The sequence below is a fragment of the Somniosus microcephalus genome, chromosome 12 (genome assembly GCF_052327205.1).
Source record: "Somniosus microcephalus isolate GS21.2 chromosome 12, FLI_Smic_1.0, whole genome shotgun sequence".
In the NCBI taxonomy this organism is placed as follows: Eukaryota; Metazoa; Chordata; class Chondrichthyes; order Squaliformes; family Somniosidae; genus Somniosus; species Somniosus microcephalus.
This window is the reverse complement of record NC_140998.1, coordinates 5,454,214-5,470,125: the sequence shown is the minus strand read 5'-3', so window position 1 is coordinate 5,470,125 and position 15,912 is coordinate 5,454,214. Positions and strand designations below refer to the sequence as shown.

At 59.8% G+C, this 15,912-nt stretch overlaps 1 protein-coding gene across 5 annotated transcripts in view; it reads left to right on the top strand.

The window, feature by feature from the left end:
* The window catches only part of ift43 (intraflagellar transport 43 homolog (Chlamydomonas)), a 269,145-nt gene that overhangs the window by 116,410 nt on the left and 136,823 nt on the right, over window positions 1-15,912 (top strand). The window lies entirely within an intron of this gene.

Sequence of the window (15,912 nt, the reverse complement as noted above, 5' to 3'; positions counted from 1 at the left end):
GGGTGAGGCCGCTGTGAGGAGGGGAGGGTGAGGCAGGTGTGAGTAGGGGAGGGTGAGGCGAGTGTGAGGAGGGGAGGGTGAGACGAGTGTGAGGAGGGGAGGGTGAGGCGAGTGTGAGGAGGGGAGGGTGAGGCTGGTGTGAGGAGGGGAGGGTGAGGCGAGTGTGAGGAGGGGAGGGTGAAGTGAGTGTGAGGAGGGGAGGTTGAGGCCGGTGTGAGGAGGGGAGGGTGAGGCGAGTGTGAGGAGGGGAGGGTGAGGCGTGTGTGAGGAGAGGAGGGTGAGGCGAGTGTGAGGAGGGGAGGGTGAGGCGGGTGTGAGGAGGGGAGGGTGAGGCCGGTGTGAGGAGGGGAGGGTGAGGCCGGTGTGAGGAGGGGAGAGTGAGGCGAGTGTGAGGAGGGGAGGGTGAGGCCGGTGTCAGGAGGGGAGAGTGAGGCGAGTGTGAGGAGGGGAGGGTGAGGCGAGTGTGAGGAGGGGAGGGTGAGGCGAGTGTGAGGAGGGGAGGGTGAGGCGTGTGTGAGGAGGGGAGGGTGCGGCGACTGTGAGGAGGGGAGGGTGAGGTGAGTGTGAGGAGGGGAGGGTGAGGCGAGTGTGAGGAGGGGAGGGTGAGGCGAGTGTGAGGAGGGGAGGGTGAGACGGGTGTGAGGAAGGGAGAGTGAGGCGGGTGTGAGGAGGGGAGGGTGAGGCGGGTGTGAGGAGGGGAGGGTGAGGCGGGTGTGAGGAGGGGAGGGTGAGGCGAGTGTGATGAGGGGAGGGTGAGGCCGGTGTGAGGAGTGGAGGGTGAGGCTGGTGTGAGGAGGGGAGGGTGAGGCGCGTGTGAGGAGGGGAGGGTGAGGCCGGTGTGAGGAGGGGAGGGTGAGGTCGGTGTGAGGAGGGCAGGGTGAGGTCGGTGTGAGGAGGGGAGGGTGAGGCGGGTGTGAGGAGGGGAGGGTGAGGCGGGTATGAGGAGGGGAGGGTGAGGCGGGTGTGAGGAGGGGAGGGTGAGGCGAGTGTGAGAAGGGGAGGGTGAGGCGAGTCTGAGGAGGGGAGGCTGAGGCGAGTGTGAGGAGGGGAGGGTGAGGCGAGTGTGAGGAGGGGAGGGTGAGGCCGGTGTGAGGAGGGGAGGGTGAGGCCGGTGTGAGGAGGGGAGGGTGAGGCGAGTGTGAGGAGGGGAGGGTGAGGCCGGTGTGAGGAGGGGAGGGTGAGGTCCGTGTGAGGAGGGGAGGGTGAGGCGAGTGTGAGGAGGGGAGGGTGAGGCCGGTGTGAGGAGGGGAGGATGAGGCCGGTGTGAGGAGGGGAGGGTGAGGCCGGTGTGAGGAGGGGAGGGTGAGGCGAGTGTGAGGAGGGGAGGGTGAGGCCGGTGTGAGGAGGGGAGAATGAGGCTGGTGTGAGGAGGGGAGGGTGAGGCCGGTGTGAGGAGGGGAGGGTGAGGCGGGTGTGAGAAGGGGAGGGTGAGGCCGGTGTGAGGAGGGGAGGGTGAGGCGATTGTCAGGAGGGGAGGGTGAGGCGAATGTGAGGAGGGGAGGGTGAGGCGAGTGTCAGGAGGGGCGGGTGAGGGCGGTGTGAGGAGGGGAGAGTGAGGCGAGTGTGAGGAGGGGAGGGTGAGGTGAGTGTGAGGAGGGGAGGGTGAGGCCGGTGTGAGGAGGGGAGTGTGAGGCCGGTGTGAGGAGGGGAGGGTGAGGCGAGAGTGAGGAGGGGAGGGTGAGGCGAGAGTGTGGAGGGGAGGGTGAGGCCGGTGTGAGGAGGGGAGGGTGAGGCGGGTGTGAGTAGGGGAGGGTGAGGCGAGTGTGAGGAGGGGAGGGTGAGGCGAGTGTGAGGAGGGGAGGGTGAGGCGAGTGTGAGGAGGGGAGGGTGAGGCTGGTGTGAGGAGGGGAGGGTGAGGCGAGTGTGAGGAGGGAAGGGTGAACTGAGTGTGAGGAGGGGAGGTTGAGGCCGGTGTGAGGAGGGGAGGGTGAGGCGTGTGTGAGGAGAGGAGGGTGAGGCGAGTGTGAGGAGGGGAGGGTGAGGCGGGTGTGAGGAGGGGAGGGTCAGGCCGGTGTGAGGAGGGGAGGGTGAGGTGAGTGTGAGGAGGGGAGGGTGAGGCCGGTGTGAGGAGGGGAGGGTGAGGCGAGTGTGAGGAGGGGAGGGTGAGGCCGGTGTGAGGAGGGGAGAGTGAGGCGAGTGTGAGGAGGGGAGGGTGAGGCCGGTGTGAGGAGGGGAGGGTGAGGCGAGTGTGAGGAGGGGAGGGTGAGGCGAGTGTGAGGAGGGGAGGGTGAGGCTGGTGTGAGGAGGGGAGGGTGAGGCGAGTGTGAGGAGGGGAGGGTGAAGTGAGTGTGAGGAGGGGAGGTTGAGGCCGGTGTGAGGAGGGGAGGGTGAGGCGAGTGTGAGGAGGGGAGGGTGAGGCGTGTGTGAGGAGAGGAGGGTGAGGCGAGTGTGAGGAGGGGAGGGTGAGGCGGGTGTGAGGAGGGGAGGGTGAGGCCGGTGTGAGGAGGGGAGGGTGAGGCCGGTGTGAGGAGGGGAGAGTGAGGCGAGTGTGAGGAGGGGAGGGTGAGGCCGGTGTCAGGAGGGGAGAGTGAGGCGAGTGTGAGGAGGGGAGGGTGAGGCGAGTGTGAGGAGGGGAGGGTGAGGCGAGTGTGAGGAGGGGAGGGTGAGGCGTGTGTGAGGAGGGGAGGGTGCGGCGACTGTGAGGAGGGGAGGGTGAGGTGAGTGTGAGGAGGGGAGGGTGAGGCGAGTGTGAGGAGGGGAGGGTGAGGCGAGTGTGAGGAGGGGAGGGTGAGACGGGTGTGAGGAAGGGAGAGTGAGGCGGGTGTGAGGAGGGGAGGGTGAGGCGGGTGTGAGGAGGGGAGGGTGAGGCGGGTGTGAGGAGGGGAGGGTGAGGCGAGTGTGATGAGGGGAGGGTGAGGCCGGTGTGAGGAGTGGAGGGTGAGGCTGGTGTGAGGAGGGGAGGGTGAGGCGCGTGTGAGGAGGGGAGGGTGAGGCCGGTGTGAGGAGGGGAGGGTGAGGTCGGTGTGAGGAGGGCAGGGTGAGGTCGGTGTGAGGAGGGGAGTGTGAGGCGGGTGTGAGGAGGGGAGGGTGAGGCGGGTATGAGGAGGGGAGGGTGAGGCGGGTGTGAGGAGGGGAGGGTGAGGCGAGTGTGAGAAGGGGAGGGTGAGGCGAGTCTGAGGAGGGGAGGCTGAGGCGAGTGTGAGGAGGGGAGGGTGAGGCGAGTGTGAGGAGGGGAGGGTGAGGCCGGTGTGAGGAGGGGAGGGTGAGGCCGGTGTGAGGAGGGGAGGGTGAGGCGAGTGTGAGGAGGGGAGGGTGAGGCCGGTGTGAGGAGGGGAGGGTGAGGTCCGTGTGAGGAGGGGAGGGTGAGGCGAGTGTGAGGAGGGGAGGGTGAGGCCGGTGTGAGGAGGGGAGGATGAGGCCGGTGTGAGGAGGGGAGGGTGAGGCCGGTGTGAGGAGGGGAGGGTGAGGCGAGTGTGAGGAGGGGAGGGTGAGGCCGGTGTGAGGAGGGGAGAATGAGGCTGGTGTGAGGAGGGGAGGGTGAGGCCGGTGTGAGGAGGGGAGGGTGAGGCGGGTGTGAGAAGGGGAGGGTGAGGCCGGTGTGAGGAGGGGAGGGTGAGGCGATTGTCAGGAGGGGAGGGTGAGGCGAATGTGAGGAGGGGAGGGTGAGGCGAGTGTCAGGAGGGGCGGGTGAGGGCGGTGTGAGGAGGGGAGAGTGAGGCGAGTGTGAGGAGGGGAGGGTGAGGTGAGTGTGAGGAGGGGAGGGTGAGGCCGGTGTGAGGAGGGGAGTGTGAGGCCGGTGTGAGGAGGGGAGGGTGAGGCGAGAGTGAGGAGGGGAGGGTGAGGCGAGAGTGTGGAGGGGAGGGTGAGGCCGGTGTGAGGAGGGGAGGGTGAGGCGGGTGTGAGTAGGGGAGGGTGAGGCGAGTGTGAGGAGGGGAGGGTGAGGCGAGTGTGAGGAGGGGAGGGTGAGGCGAGTGTGAGGAGGGGAGGGTGAGGCTGGTGTGAGGAGGGGAGGGTGAGGCGAGTGTGAGGAGGGAAGGGTGAACTGAGTGTGAGGAGGGGAGGTTGAGGCCGGTGTGAGGAGGGGAGGGTGAGGCGTGTGTGAGGAGAGGAGGGTGAGGCGAGTGTGAGGAGGGGAGGGTGAGGCGGGTGTGAGGAGGGGAGGGTCAGGCCGGTGTGAGGAGGGGAGGGTGAGGTGAGTGTGAGGAGGGGAGGGTGAGGCCGGTGTGAGGAGGGGAGGGTGAGGCGAGTGTGAGGAGGGGAGGGTGAGGCCGGTGTGAGGAGGGGAGAGTGAGGCGAGTGTGAGGAGGGGAGGGTGAGGCCGGTGTGAGGAGGGGAGGGTGAGGCGAGTGTGAGGAGGGGAGGGTGAGGCGAGTGTGAGGAGGGGAGGGTGAGGCGAGTGTGAGGAGGGGAGGGTGAAGCGAGTGTCAGGAGGGGAGGGTGAGGCCGGTGTGAGGAGGGGAGGGTGAGGCGGGTGTGAGGAGGGGAGGGTGAGGCCAGTGTGAGGAGGGGAGGGTGAGGCCAGTGTGAGGAGGGGAGGGTGAGGCCGGTGTGAGGAGGGGAGGGTGAGGCGTGTGTGAGGAGGGGAGAGTGCGGCGACTGTGAGGAGGGGAGGGTGAGGTAAGTGTGAGTAGGGGAGAGTGAGGCGAGTGTGAGGAGGGGAGCGTGAGGCGAGTGTGAGGAGGGGAGGGTGAGGCGAATGTGAGGAGGGGAGGGTGAGGCAGGTGTGAGGAGGGGAGGGTGAGGTGAGTGTGAGGAGGGGAGGGTGAGGCCGGTGTGAGGAGGGGAGGGTGAGGCGAGTGTGAGGAGGGGAGTGTGAGGCGGGTGTGAGGAGGGGAGGGTGAGGCCGGTGTGTGAGCAGCGGAGGGTGAGGCGAGTGTGAGGAGGGGAGGGTGAGGCGAGTGTGAGGAGGGGAGGGTGAGGCCGGTGTGTGTTTGGGTGAGGCGAGTGAGAGGAGTGGAGGGTGAGACCGGTGTGGGTTTGGGTGAGGCGAGTGTGAGGAGGGGCGGGTGAGGCGGGTGTGAGGAGGGGAGGGTGAGGCGAGTGTGAGGAGGGGTGAGGCGGATGTGAGGAGGGGAGGGTGAGGCCGGTGTGAGGAGAGGAGTGTGAGGCGAGTGTGAGGAGGGGTGGGTGAGGCGAGTGTGAGGAGGGGAGTGTGAGGCAAGTGTGAGGAGGGGAGGGTGAGGCGGGTGTGAGGAGGGGAGGGTGAGGCCGGTGTGAGGAGGGGAGTGTGAGGCCGGTGTGAGGAGGGGAGCGTGAGGCGAGTGTGAGGAGGGGAGGGTGAGGCGGGTGTGGGTTTGGGTGAGGCGAGTGTGAGGAGTGGAGGGTGAGGCTGGTGTGGGTTTGGGTGAGGCGAGTGTGAGGAGGGGAGGGTGAGGCCGATGTGAGGAGTGGAGGGTGAGGCGGGTGTGAGGAGGGGAGGGTGAGGCCGGTGTGAGGAGGGGAGGGTGAGGCGAGTGTGAGGAGGGGAGGGTGAGGCGGGTGTGAGGAGGGTGAGGCGAGTGTGAGGAGGGGAGGGTGAGGTCGGTGTGAGGAGTGGAGTGTGAGGCCGGTGTGAAGAGGGGAGGGTGAGGCCGGTGTGAGGATGGGAGGGTGAGGCGTGTGTGAGGAGGGACGGGTGAGGTCGGTGTGGGGAGGGTGAGGCGAGTGTGAGGAGGGGAGGGTGAGGCGGGTGTGAGGAGGGGAGTGTGAGGCCGGTGTGAAGAGGGGAGGGTGAGGCCGGTGTGAGGATGGGAGGGTGAGGCGTGTGTGAGAAGGGGCGGGTGAGGTCGGTGTGGGGAGGGTGAGGCGAGTGTGAGGAGGGGAGGGTGAGGCGGGTGTGAGGAGGGGAGGGTGAGCCCGGTGTGAGGAGGGGAGGGTGAGGCCGGTGTGAGGAGGGGAGGGTGAGGCCGGTGTGGGTTTGGGTGAGGCCGGTGTGAGGAGGGTGAGGCGAGTGTGAGGAGGGGAGGGTGAGGCGAGTGTGAGGAGGGGAGGTTGCGGCGTGTGTGAGGAGGGGAGGGTGAGCCCGGTGTGAGGAGGGGAGGGTGAGGCCGGTGTGAGGATGGGAGGGTGAGGCGTGTGTGAGGAGGGGCGGGTGAGGTCGGTGTGGGGAGGGTGAGGCGAGTGTGAGGAGGGGAGGGTGAGGCGGGTGTGAGGAGGGGAGGGTGAGGCCGGTGTGAGGAGGGGAGGGTGAGGCCGGTGTGAGGATGGGAGGGTGAGGCGTGTGTGAGAAGGGGCGGGTGAGGTCGGTGTGGGGAGGGTGAGGCGAGTGTGAGGAGGGGAGGGTGAGGCGGGTGTGAGGAGGGGAGGGTGAGCCCGGTGTGAGGAGGGGAGGGTGAGGCGGGTGTGAGGAGGGTGAGGCGAGTGTGAGGAGGGGAGGGTGAGGTCGGTGTGAGGAGTGGAGTGTGAGGCCGGTGTGAAGAGGGGAGGGTGAGGCCGGTGTGAGGATGGGAGGGTGAGGCGTGTGTGAGGAGGGACGGGTGAGGTCGGTGTGGGGAGGGTGAGGCGAGTGTGAGGAGGGGAGGGTGAGGCGGGTGTGAGGAGGGGAGTGTGAGGCCGGTGTGAGGAGGGGAGGGTGAGGCCGGTGTGAGGATGGGAGGGTGAGGCGTGTGTGAGAAGGGGCGGGTGAGGTCGGTGTGGGGAGGGTGAGGCGAGTGTGAGGAGGGGAGGGTGAGGCGGGTGTGAGGAGGGGAGGGTGAGCCCGGTGTGAGGAGGGGAGGGTGAGGCCGGTGTGAGGAGGGGAGGGTGAGGCCGGTGTGGGTTTGTGTGAGGCCGGTGTGAGGAGGGTGAGGCGAGTGTGAGGAGGGGAGGGTGAGGCGAGTGTGAGGAGGGGAGGTTGAGGCGTGTGTGAGGAGGGGAGGGTGAGCCCGGTGTGAGGAGGGGAGGGTGAGGCCGGTGTGAGGATGGGAGGGTGAGGCGTGTGTGAGGAGGGGCGGGTGAGGTCGGTGTGGGGAGGGTGAGGCGAGTGTGAGGAGGGGAGGGTGAGGCGGGTGTGAGGAGGGGAGGGTGAGCCCGGTGTGAGGAGGGGAGGGTGAGGCCGGTGTAAGGATGGGAGGGTGAGGCGTGTGTGAGGAGGGGCGGGTGAGGTCGTTGTGGGGAGGGTGAGGCGGGTGTGAGGAGGGGAGGGTGAGGCGAGTGTGAGGAGGGGAGGTTGAGGCGTGTGTGAGGAGGGGAGGGTGAGCCCGGTGTGAGGAGGGGAGGGTGAGGCCGGTGTGAGGATGGGAGGGTGAGGCGTGTGTGAGGAGGGGCGGGTGAGGTCGGTGTGGGGAGGGTGAGGCGAGTGTGAGGAGGGGAGGGTGAGGCGGGTGTGAGGAGGGGAGGGTGAGCCCGGTGTGAGGAGGGGAGGGTGAGGCCGGTGTGAGGATGGGAGGGTGAGGCGTGTGTGAGGAGGGGCGGGTGAGGTCGTTGTGGGGAGGGTGAGGCGGGTGTGAGGAGGGGAGGGTGAGGCGAGTGTGAGGAGGGGAGGTTGAGGCGTGTGTGAGGAGGGGAGGGTGAGCCCGGTGTGAGGAGGGGAGGGTGAGGCCGGTGTGAGGATGGGAGGGTGAGGCGTGTGTGAGAAGGGGCGGGTGAGGTCGGTGTGGGGAGGGTGAGGCGAGTGTGAGGAGGGGAGGGTGAGGCGGGTGTGAGGAGGGGAGGGTGAGGCCGGTGTGAGGAGGGGAGGGTGAGGCCGGTGTGAGGAGGGGAGGGTGAGCCCGGTGTGAGGAGGGGAGGGTGAGGCCGGTGTGAGGATGGGAGGGTGAGGCGTGTGTGAGGAGGGGCGGGTGAGGTCGGTGTGGGGAGGGTGAGGCGAGTGTGAGGAGGGGAGGGTGAGGCCGGTGTGAGGAGGGGAGGGTGAGGCCGGTGTGAGGAGGGGAGGGTGAGGCCGGTGTGAGGATGGGAGGGTGAGGCGTGTGTGAGGAGGGGCGGGTGAGGTCGTTGTGGGGAGGGTGAGGTGGGTGTGAGGAGGGGAGGGTGAGGCGGGTGTGAGGAGGGGAGGGTGAGCCCGGTGTGAGGAGGGGAGGGTGAGGCCGGTGTGAGGATGGGAGGGTGAGGCGTGTGTGAGGAGGGGCGGGTGAGGTCGTTGTGGGGAGGGTGAGGCGGGTGTGAGGAGGGGAGGGTGAGGCGGGTGTGAGGAGGGGAGGGTGAGCCCGGTGTGAGGAGGGGAGGGTGAGGCCGGTGTGAGGATGGGAGGGTGAGGCGTGTGTGAGGAGGGGCGGGTGAGGTCGTTGTGGGGAGGGTGAGGCGGGTGTGAGGAGGGGAGGGTGAGGCGGGTGTGAGGAGGGGAGGGTGAGCCCGGTGTGAGGAGGGGAGGGTGAGGCCGGTGTGAGGATGGGAGGGTGAGGCGTGTGTGAGGAGGGGCGGGTGAGGTCGTTGTGGGGAGGGTGAGGCGGGTGTGAGGAGGGGAGGGTGAGGCCGGTGTGAGGAGGGGAGTGTGAGGCCGGTGTGAGGAGGGGAGGGTGAGGCCGGTGTGGGTTTGGGTGAGGCCGGTGTGAGGAGGGGCGGGTGAGGTCGTTGTGGGGAGGGTGAGGCGGGTGTGAGGAGGGGAGGGTGAGGCCGGTGTGGGTTTGGGTGAGGCTGGCAGTGTTGCCGGGCCTGGTGTAATTGGTGTTGTCGGGAGATGTGGGAAGTCTAATGATTTATAGGAGTGTGTCAGCAGGAAGAATCATTTGGTGAAGTGCCCTCGCCCTCAGGTGAAGGGGCACCTTGCTATTATAAAGCACGTCGAGTGATAAATTAGCTCTTGTATAAAGTGGCCGGGCTCCCATTTTTCATCTTGCTTATTGTGCAAGATATCTCTTTCATTCTTTCCATTTTGTCTAACAGTGAAGTATTTTAGCATTTTTTTGTGAATCGAGGCACTTTGTTTCAATAACTCTCGAGCAGGCACTCTCCATCTCCACTCCTTACAGATTGCCTGAATTTATTCCTGATGTGCCAAATAACTGCCTGAATCCATGATGTTAAAGCTTAAAACTAAAGGCTTTTAATAAGTAAGAACATGGCATCAAGTTAACACAGGGCAGCCATCATTCATCACCGACCCAGCCCTTATGAGGAGGATCCAGAGGGGCGGGGCTAGGGAGGAGCATTAGTGGTTACATCTGTAGAACATTCCAGACATTAGCAAGTACAACAACAACAGACAATACAAATGCCAGAACACAGAGTTATTTCATCACATTCACCCCTTGCTATAGATTCAGTCTGTCAGGAGGTCTGATAATCCTCTGGGAACGACGTAACTCTTGCTGAGGCTCCTCCCGGAGTACTAACTCCGGTTCATTCGAATTCCCAGAATCATCAGTATTTTCCACACTGAGGGTTTGTGTCTCTGAAGGTCCAATACCACGATTGAAAACTCTACTCTCAGAGTCGAACTCTTTTCGAGCTCCAGCAGGTGCAAGATCTTTAATAGAGACCGTATCCTCTCGCCCATCCGGATATTGAATATACGCATACTGGGGATTAGCATGGAGGAGTCGTACTTCCTCCACCAGTGGATCAGTCTTGTGGCCTCTCACATGTCTGCACAACAACACAGGGCCCGTGGTCGTCAACCATGTGGGTAACGATACTCCATTAGTAGCTTTTCTTGGAAAACTAAACATCCTTTCATGAGGGGTGGCATTCGTCGCTGTACACAAAAGAGACCTTATGGAATGCAACACGTCTGGCAGGACATCCTGCCAGCGAGAGGTCAGCAGGCCTCGCGACTTCAGAGACAGTACGATAGCCTTCCACACTGTCGCATTTTCTTTCTCGACCTGCCCATTACCTCAAGGGTTATAGCTGGTAGTTCTACTCGTTGCAATCCCCTTTGATAGCAAAAACTGTCGCAATTCTTCGCTCATAAAGGAAGAACCCCTATCACTATGTATATAGTTAGGCATACCGAACAAGGAAAACAGTTGGCAGAGGCATTTAATTACAACAGCACTAGTCACATCCGGACAGGGGATAACAAAAGGGAACCGAGAGTACTCATCTATAATATTAAGAAAATAGACATTACGTTCGCTCAATGGAAGGGGACCTTTAAAATCAAGACTCAAACGCTCAAATGGTCGAGTTGCTTTAATAAGATGAGCTGGCTCGGACGGCTTATAGAAGCGGGGTTTGCATTCAGCACAAACACGACAGGTTCTGGTCATTGTCCGGACCTCCTCAATAGAGTAGGGTAGATTGTGGGACTTAATGAAGTGGTTCATTCTGGTAACCCCAGGGTGGCAGAGTGCGTCGTGGAGACTTTGAAGCTTATCTATACCTAGACTAGCACATACTCCTCGTGACAAAGCATCCGATGGCTCATTAAATACTCCAGGCCTGTACTGAATATCATAGTCATATGTTGACAGTTCTATTCGCCATCTTAAAATCTTATCATTTTTGATCTTGCCTCTCTGCTTAGTGTTGAACATAAAGGCCACGGATCGCTGGTCAGTAATGAGCGTAAAACGTTGGCCAGCGAGATAATGTCTCCAATACCTGACTGCTTCAATAATCGCCTGTGCCTCCTTTTCCACTGAAGAATGTCGAACTTCTGGTCCTTGCAATGTACGAGAGAAGAAAGCTACTGGTCTACCAGCTTGGTTAAGAGTTGCTGCCAACGCAAAATCAGATGCATCACTTTCCACTTGAAATGGGATCTTCTCATCCACGGCACATACCACTGCCTTCTCAATGTCTCGTTTGATATTAAGGAAAGCCTCCTGAGCTTCCGCCGATAGCGGAAAAGACGTCGACTTAATAAGAGGTCGGACTTTATCTGAGTAGTTAGCCACCCACTGGGCATAGTACGAGAAGAATCCCAGACACCTTCTTAAAGCCTTTACAGTGTGAGGTAAAGGTAATTCCTTAAGTGGGCGTAATCTTTCAGGATCTGGCCCGATTACCCCATTCTCCACAACACAACCAAGAATACACAAACGTGTAGTATTGAAGGTAAACTTGTTTTCGTTGTAGGTCAGGTTTAACCTCTTTGCAGTCTCTAGGAACTTCGCGAGATTTTGATCATGCTCCCGTTGGTCGCGCCCACAGATAGTAACATTGTCCAGGTACGGGAATGTTGCTTCCAACGCGTATTCATCCACCATACGATCCATCTCCCGTTGGAAGACGGATACCCCATTTGTCACTCCAAAGGGCACCCTAAGGAATTGGTACAGGCGCCCATTAGCTTCAAAGGCCGTATAAGGTCGGTCTTCTATTTTGATGGGGAGTTGATGGTAGGCAGACTTTAAATCAATGGTGGAGAACACGCGGTACTGAGCTATCTGGTTCACCATCTCAGAAATACGAGGCAAAGGATAGGCGTCTAATTGGGTATACAAGTTTATAGTCTGGCTATAATCGACCACAAGCCTTTTCTTTTCATTAGTTTTAACCACCACCACCTGGGCACGCCACGGGCTATTACTGTGTTCGATGATTCCCTCCCGTTGAAGCCTTTCCACCACTTCTTTTATAAATGTTTTATCTTCTGAACTATACCATCGACTCTTAGTCGCTATAGGTCTACAATTAGGAGCAAGGTTCACGAACAAAGGCGGCAGACTTACTTTTAAAGTAGAAAGGCCGCAGACTGTGAGTGGAGGCTGAGACCCACCATACTTAAGCTCTCATGCTGACACTGGAAGTCCAAGCCTAAAATTAAGTTCACACACAACTGAGGTAATATGAGGAGTTTAAAATCCTTATACTCCGTATCCTTAACGGTCAATGTGACTTTACAATATCCAGTTACCTCCGAAGTAAGGGACTTGTACGCCATCACAATTTCACTTCGAGTAGGATACACCTTCAATGAACAGGAGTTAACAAGGTTGGGGTGTATAAAACTTTCAGTACTGCCACAGTCTATCAAACACCCAGTAGGACGACCATTAATCTTGATGTCCAACATAGATTTTGACAAGGAACACGGTATGGTCTGGTCAACCGTAACCGAGGCTAGAGTAAAACGATAGGCGGCAGCAGAAAAGACATCAGGTACAGGATTACCCTTACACACTTTACTAAAATGTCCCCGTTTCTTACATTTAAAACAGGTAGCCTCTCTGGCTGGGCATCGTTGCCTGGGGTGTTTAGATTGGCCACAAAAATAACACTTAGACCCATGGGGTACAGCCGCAACAATAGGATTGAGTGGAGGCTCCATTGGTGTTATGGATGCCTCCATACTCGGAATACACGAGGCTGAGAAAGACGCGTGGGCTGATGCATACACTTCTAAATTCTCCTGGGCTACATCTAACGATCGGGCAGTAGCAACGACCGTTTTTAAAACGAACGAGTCATTCTCGAGAAGTCTCTGTCTAATATAATTAGATCGGAGGCCAGATATGAAAGAATCGCGGATGGCCTCTTCCTGATACAATATGGCAGAGACAGCCTTGTAGTTGCAATCCTTAGCCAAAGCCTTAAGGTCCTGCAGGAAATCGTCCAGAGATTCATAAGAACATAAGAACATAAGAAATAGGAGCAGGAGTAGGCCATACGGCCCCTCGGGCCTGCTCCGCCATTCAATAGGATCATGGCTGATCTGAATCTAGACTCACGTCCACTTCCCTGCCCTCTCCCTGTAACCCCTAATTCCCTTATCTGCTAGGAAACTGTCTATCTCTGTTTTAAATTTATTTAATGTTGCAGCTTCCACAGCTCTCTGGGGTAGCAAATTCCATAGATTTACTACCCTCTGAGTGAAGAAGTTTCTCCTCATCTCAGTTTTGAAAGGGCAGCCCCTTATTCTTAGATTATGCCCCCTAGTTCTAGTCTCACCCATCAGTGGAAACATCCTCACCGCATCCACCCGATCAAGCCCCCTCACAATCTTATATGTTTCGAACAGATCGCCTCTCATTCTTCTGAACTCCAATGTAAATATGAAAAGGGTAATTGCCTGCGAGTAAACAAAAGATACCTGGCGTATACTTCGTTAACCGACTTAAGGTACTGGGCCTTAAGGGCTGCGAGGGCCTCTTCATATGTAGTAATATCTTCAATTATCGAGTAAGTTTGATGACTTACCAAGTTGGTTAGAAGGCCCAGCTTGTTAACCGTCGCGTCGACCGATGCGATGAAGTGTTCAAAACATCAAAGCCAATGCGTAAATTTCTTCGACGCATCTGCCGAATGGGGATCGATATCCAGACGCTCTGGTTTCAAAAATCGATCCATCTTCCAAAAGTTGTTACTTAATAAAATTGATGTGCCAAATAACTGCCTGAATCCGTGAGGTTAAAGCTTAAAACTAAAGGCTTTTATTAAGTAAGAACATGGCATCAAGTTAACACAGGGCAACCATCATTCATCACCGACCCAGCCCTTGGTAGAACATTCCAGAAGAGGGGCGGGGCTAGGGAGGAGCATTAGTGGTTACACCGGTAGAACATTCCAGACATTAACAAGTACAACAACAACAGCAACAATACAAATGCCAGAACACAGAGTTATTTCATCACAATTCCTGAGCCCATTTCCCTAGCCCATCCAACTCTTCGAGAATTGTATATTTATTAATAAACAATTTGTCCCCTTATTAAAATACAGTACCACATCAGGGAGTGCTGCATCAGGCAGACACTTGTACAGCGGCAGCTGAGCTCCCTTCAAACACACCAGCTCTTTCATTGGATGTCGTATATAATTTATGGGACATTTGAGAATTAAACCGCAGCCCAGGCCTGCTGGGCGAGTGATGCTTGTGGAGTTCAGTAGTTAGGATGCAGGGTGCTGGGAGTTTGATCAGATCCAGTGATTCTGCTGCCAACAGTGAAGGATTCTTCTCTCTCACTCCTCCTCACAGCTGCTCCACCAGTCTGAGAGTGTTGGAGGATCGAATGGACTCGTGCAGCGCACTGGGAGTGCGGGAGGATGAAGGATGTTAGTGAATTAACTCTGTTTTCATATTTACTCCATTTTTTGTTTCAATCTCGAGATGTGGGCATCGCTGGCAAGGCCGGCATTTATTGCCCATCCCACGTTACCCGGAGAAGCTGGTGGTGGGCCGCCTTCTCGAACCGCTGGTAACGGGTTTGTTACAAACTGGAGTCTCGTTAGCCCCATTTCAGAGGGCAGCTAAGAGTTAACCACAGTGCTGTGGGTCTGGAGTCACATATAGGCCCCGTGCCCCGCGTCCCTCTTAGGGCGCTGAAACTGAATGTCGCAGCGCAAAGTGCCGCAGCGCCACGGCGCGCTGCGGTACTGCAGGCCTTCCTCCGCTTCTTAAGGGGGAGGGGCCTGCACCAGCGCAATGAGCGATCGCAAGTGCCGGAAAAAGAGCCCGTCACCGAGGAGAAGTGCCGGGCACTCGGGACACAGCCGGCACTGCCCGGGGGGCTCAGGAGGCCAGGGATGAAGGTGCTGGCAGGCGGCCACCGGAAAAAATGGCCGCCCCGCACCTCCACCTTATTTTGCGCCACTGCCGCCACAGGTAGGCCCCGTGAACCTGGTGCGATTTGCGAACGGCGCTACAGAGGCGGGCGCTACCAAATATCGCGATCGGGGCAGTAGCGGGGCGCTGCGCTCACCAATGATGTCATTGGTGGCGGCGCAGCGCTACAGGCTAACGCCGCCATTAGCGCCCCCGCTAAATATCGCGGGAGGCGTGGCCAGTGGCGCTAAAGCCACTGAGTGCCCTCTTTAGGCGCTAACTGGTGGCGCAGCCCAGCGAATTTCCAGACCCTTGTCTATTATAAGAAGTCACACAACACCAGGTTATCGTCCAACAGCTTTATTTGAAATCACAAGCTTTCGGAGCGCTGCTTGTGACTTCAAATAAAGCTGTTGGACTATAACCTGGTGTTGTGTGACTTCTTACATTTGTCCACCGCAGTCCAACACCGGCATCTCCACACCTTGGCCTAGAAATTCAGTGGGCCTTGCGCCCACTTAGCGCCTAAAGAGGTCTTTTGCGCCGGCAGGGTGATAGCGCGGAAATTGAGTGCAGCGGTATTGGCGGCGGTAGCCGTTAGCGCTGTGCCGGGACCGATGACGTCATCGGTGTGCGCGGTGGCCCGTAACGCCCCGAAACCGCACCGATCCCCATATTTATTTGCGGCCGCCTCCTCCGAAGCGGGCGCAAACAGCGACCAGAAAACGGGGCCGTCCTGCTGCCATAGTGGGGCGCTTTAAAGCGGAAGGTGCGGCCGGCCGCTTTTTCGGCGGCCGCCTGCCCGCACCTCCTTCCCCGGCCTCCTCCACCCCCCCCCCGCGGCATTGCCGGCTGGTTTCCGTGGAGCCCGGCACTTCTCCGTTGTGCCGGGCTCTTTTGCCGGCACTCGCGATCGGGGCTCCGGCCGTTGCAGGCACCTCCCCCTTAAGAGAAGGAGGAGGCCTGCAGTACCGCAGCCTGCCGCACCGCATCGGGTGGCGCTGCGGCAACTAGCGCGCCGATATTCAGTTGCAGCGCCCCAAACGGAGGCGGGCACACCCTGGTATAGCGCCCGCTTCCGAATTGGGGCGCAGAAGACGAATATACGGCGTGCGCTAATGCCTCCCCGCCCAGCGCTAACTTTTGGGCGCGAGCGAGCTGCCCGCGCCCAAGTGAATTTCTAGGCCCTTGTCTATTATGGGATGGATCCAGTTGCCGCTTTTTTTTGGTTCCTTTCAGAAACTGCAATCATTTTTGTGACGTCAAAGTGTCTCCAGGCAACAGATGTAAACAAGCGGCAGGAAGAGAAACTGACGGACCCGAGAGTTACTGGAACTGAGAGAGAAAGTGGGGCAGAGAGAGAGAAAGGCAGGGGGTGAGAGGCAGGGGGTGAGGGGCAGGGGGTGAGGGGCAGGGGGAGAGGGGCAGAGAGAGAGAAAGGCAGGGGGTGAAGGGCAGGGGGTGAGGCAGGGGGTGAGGGGCAGGGGGTGAGAGGCAGGGTGAGAGGCAGGGGGTGAGGGGCAGTGGGAGAGGGGCAGAGAGAGAGAAAGGCAGGGGGTGAAGGGCAGGGGTGAGGGGCAGGGGGTGAGAGGCAGGGGGTGAGAGGCAGGGTGAGAGGCAGGGGGTGAGAGGCAGGGGGAGAGGCA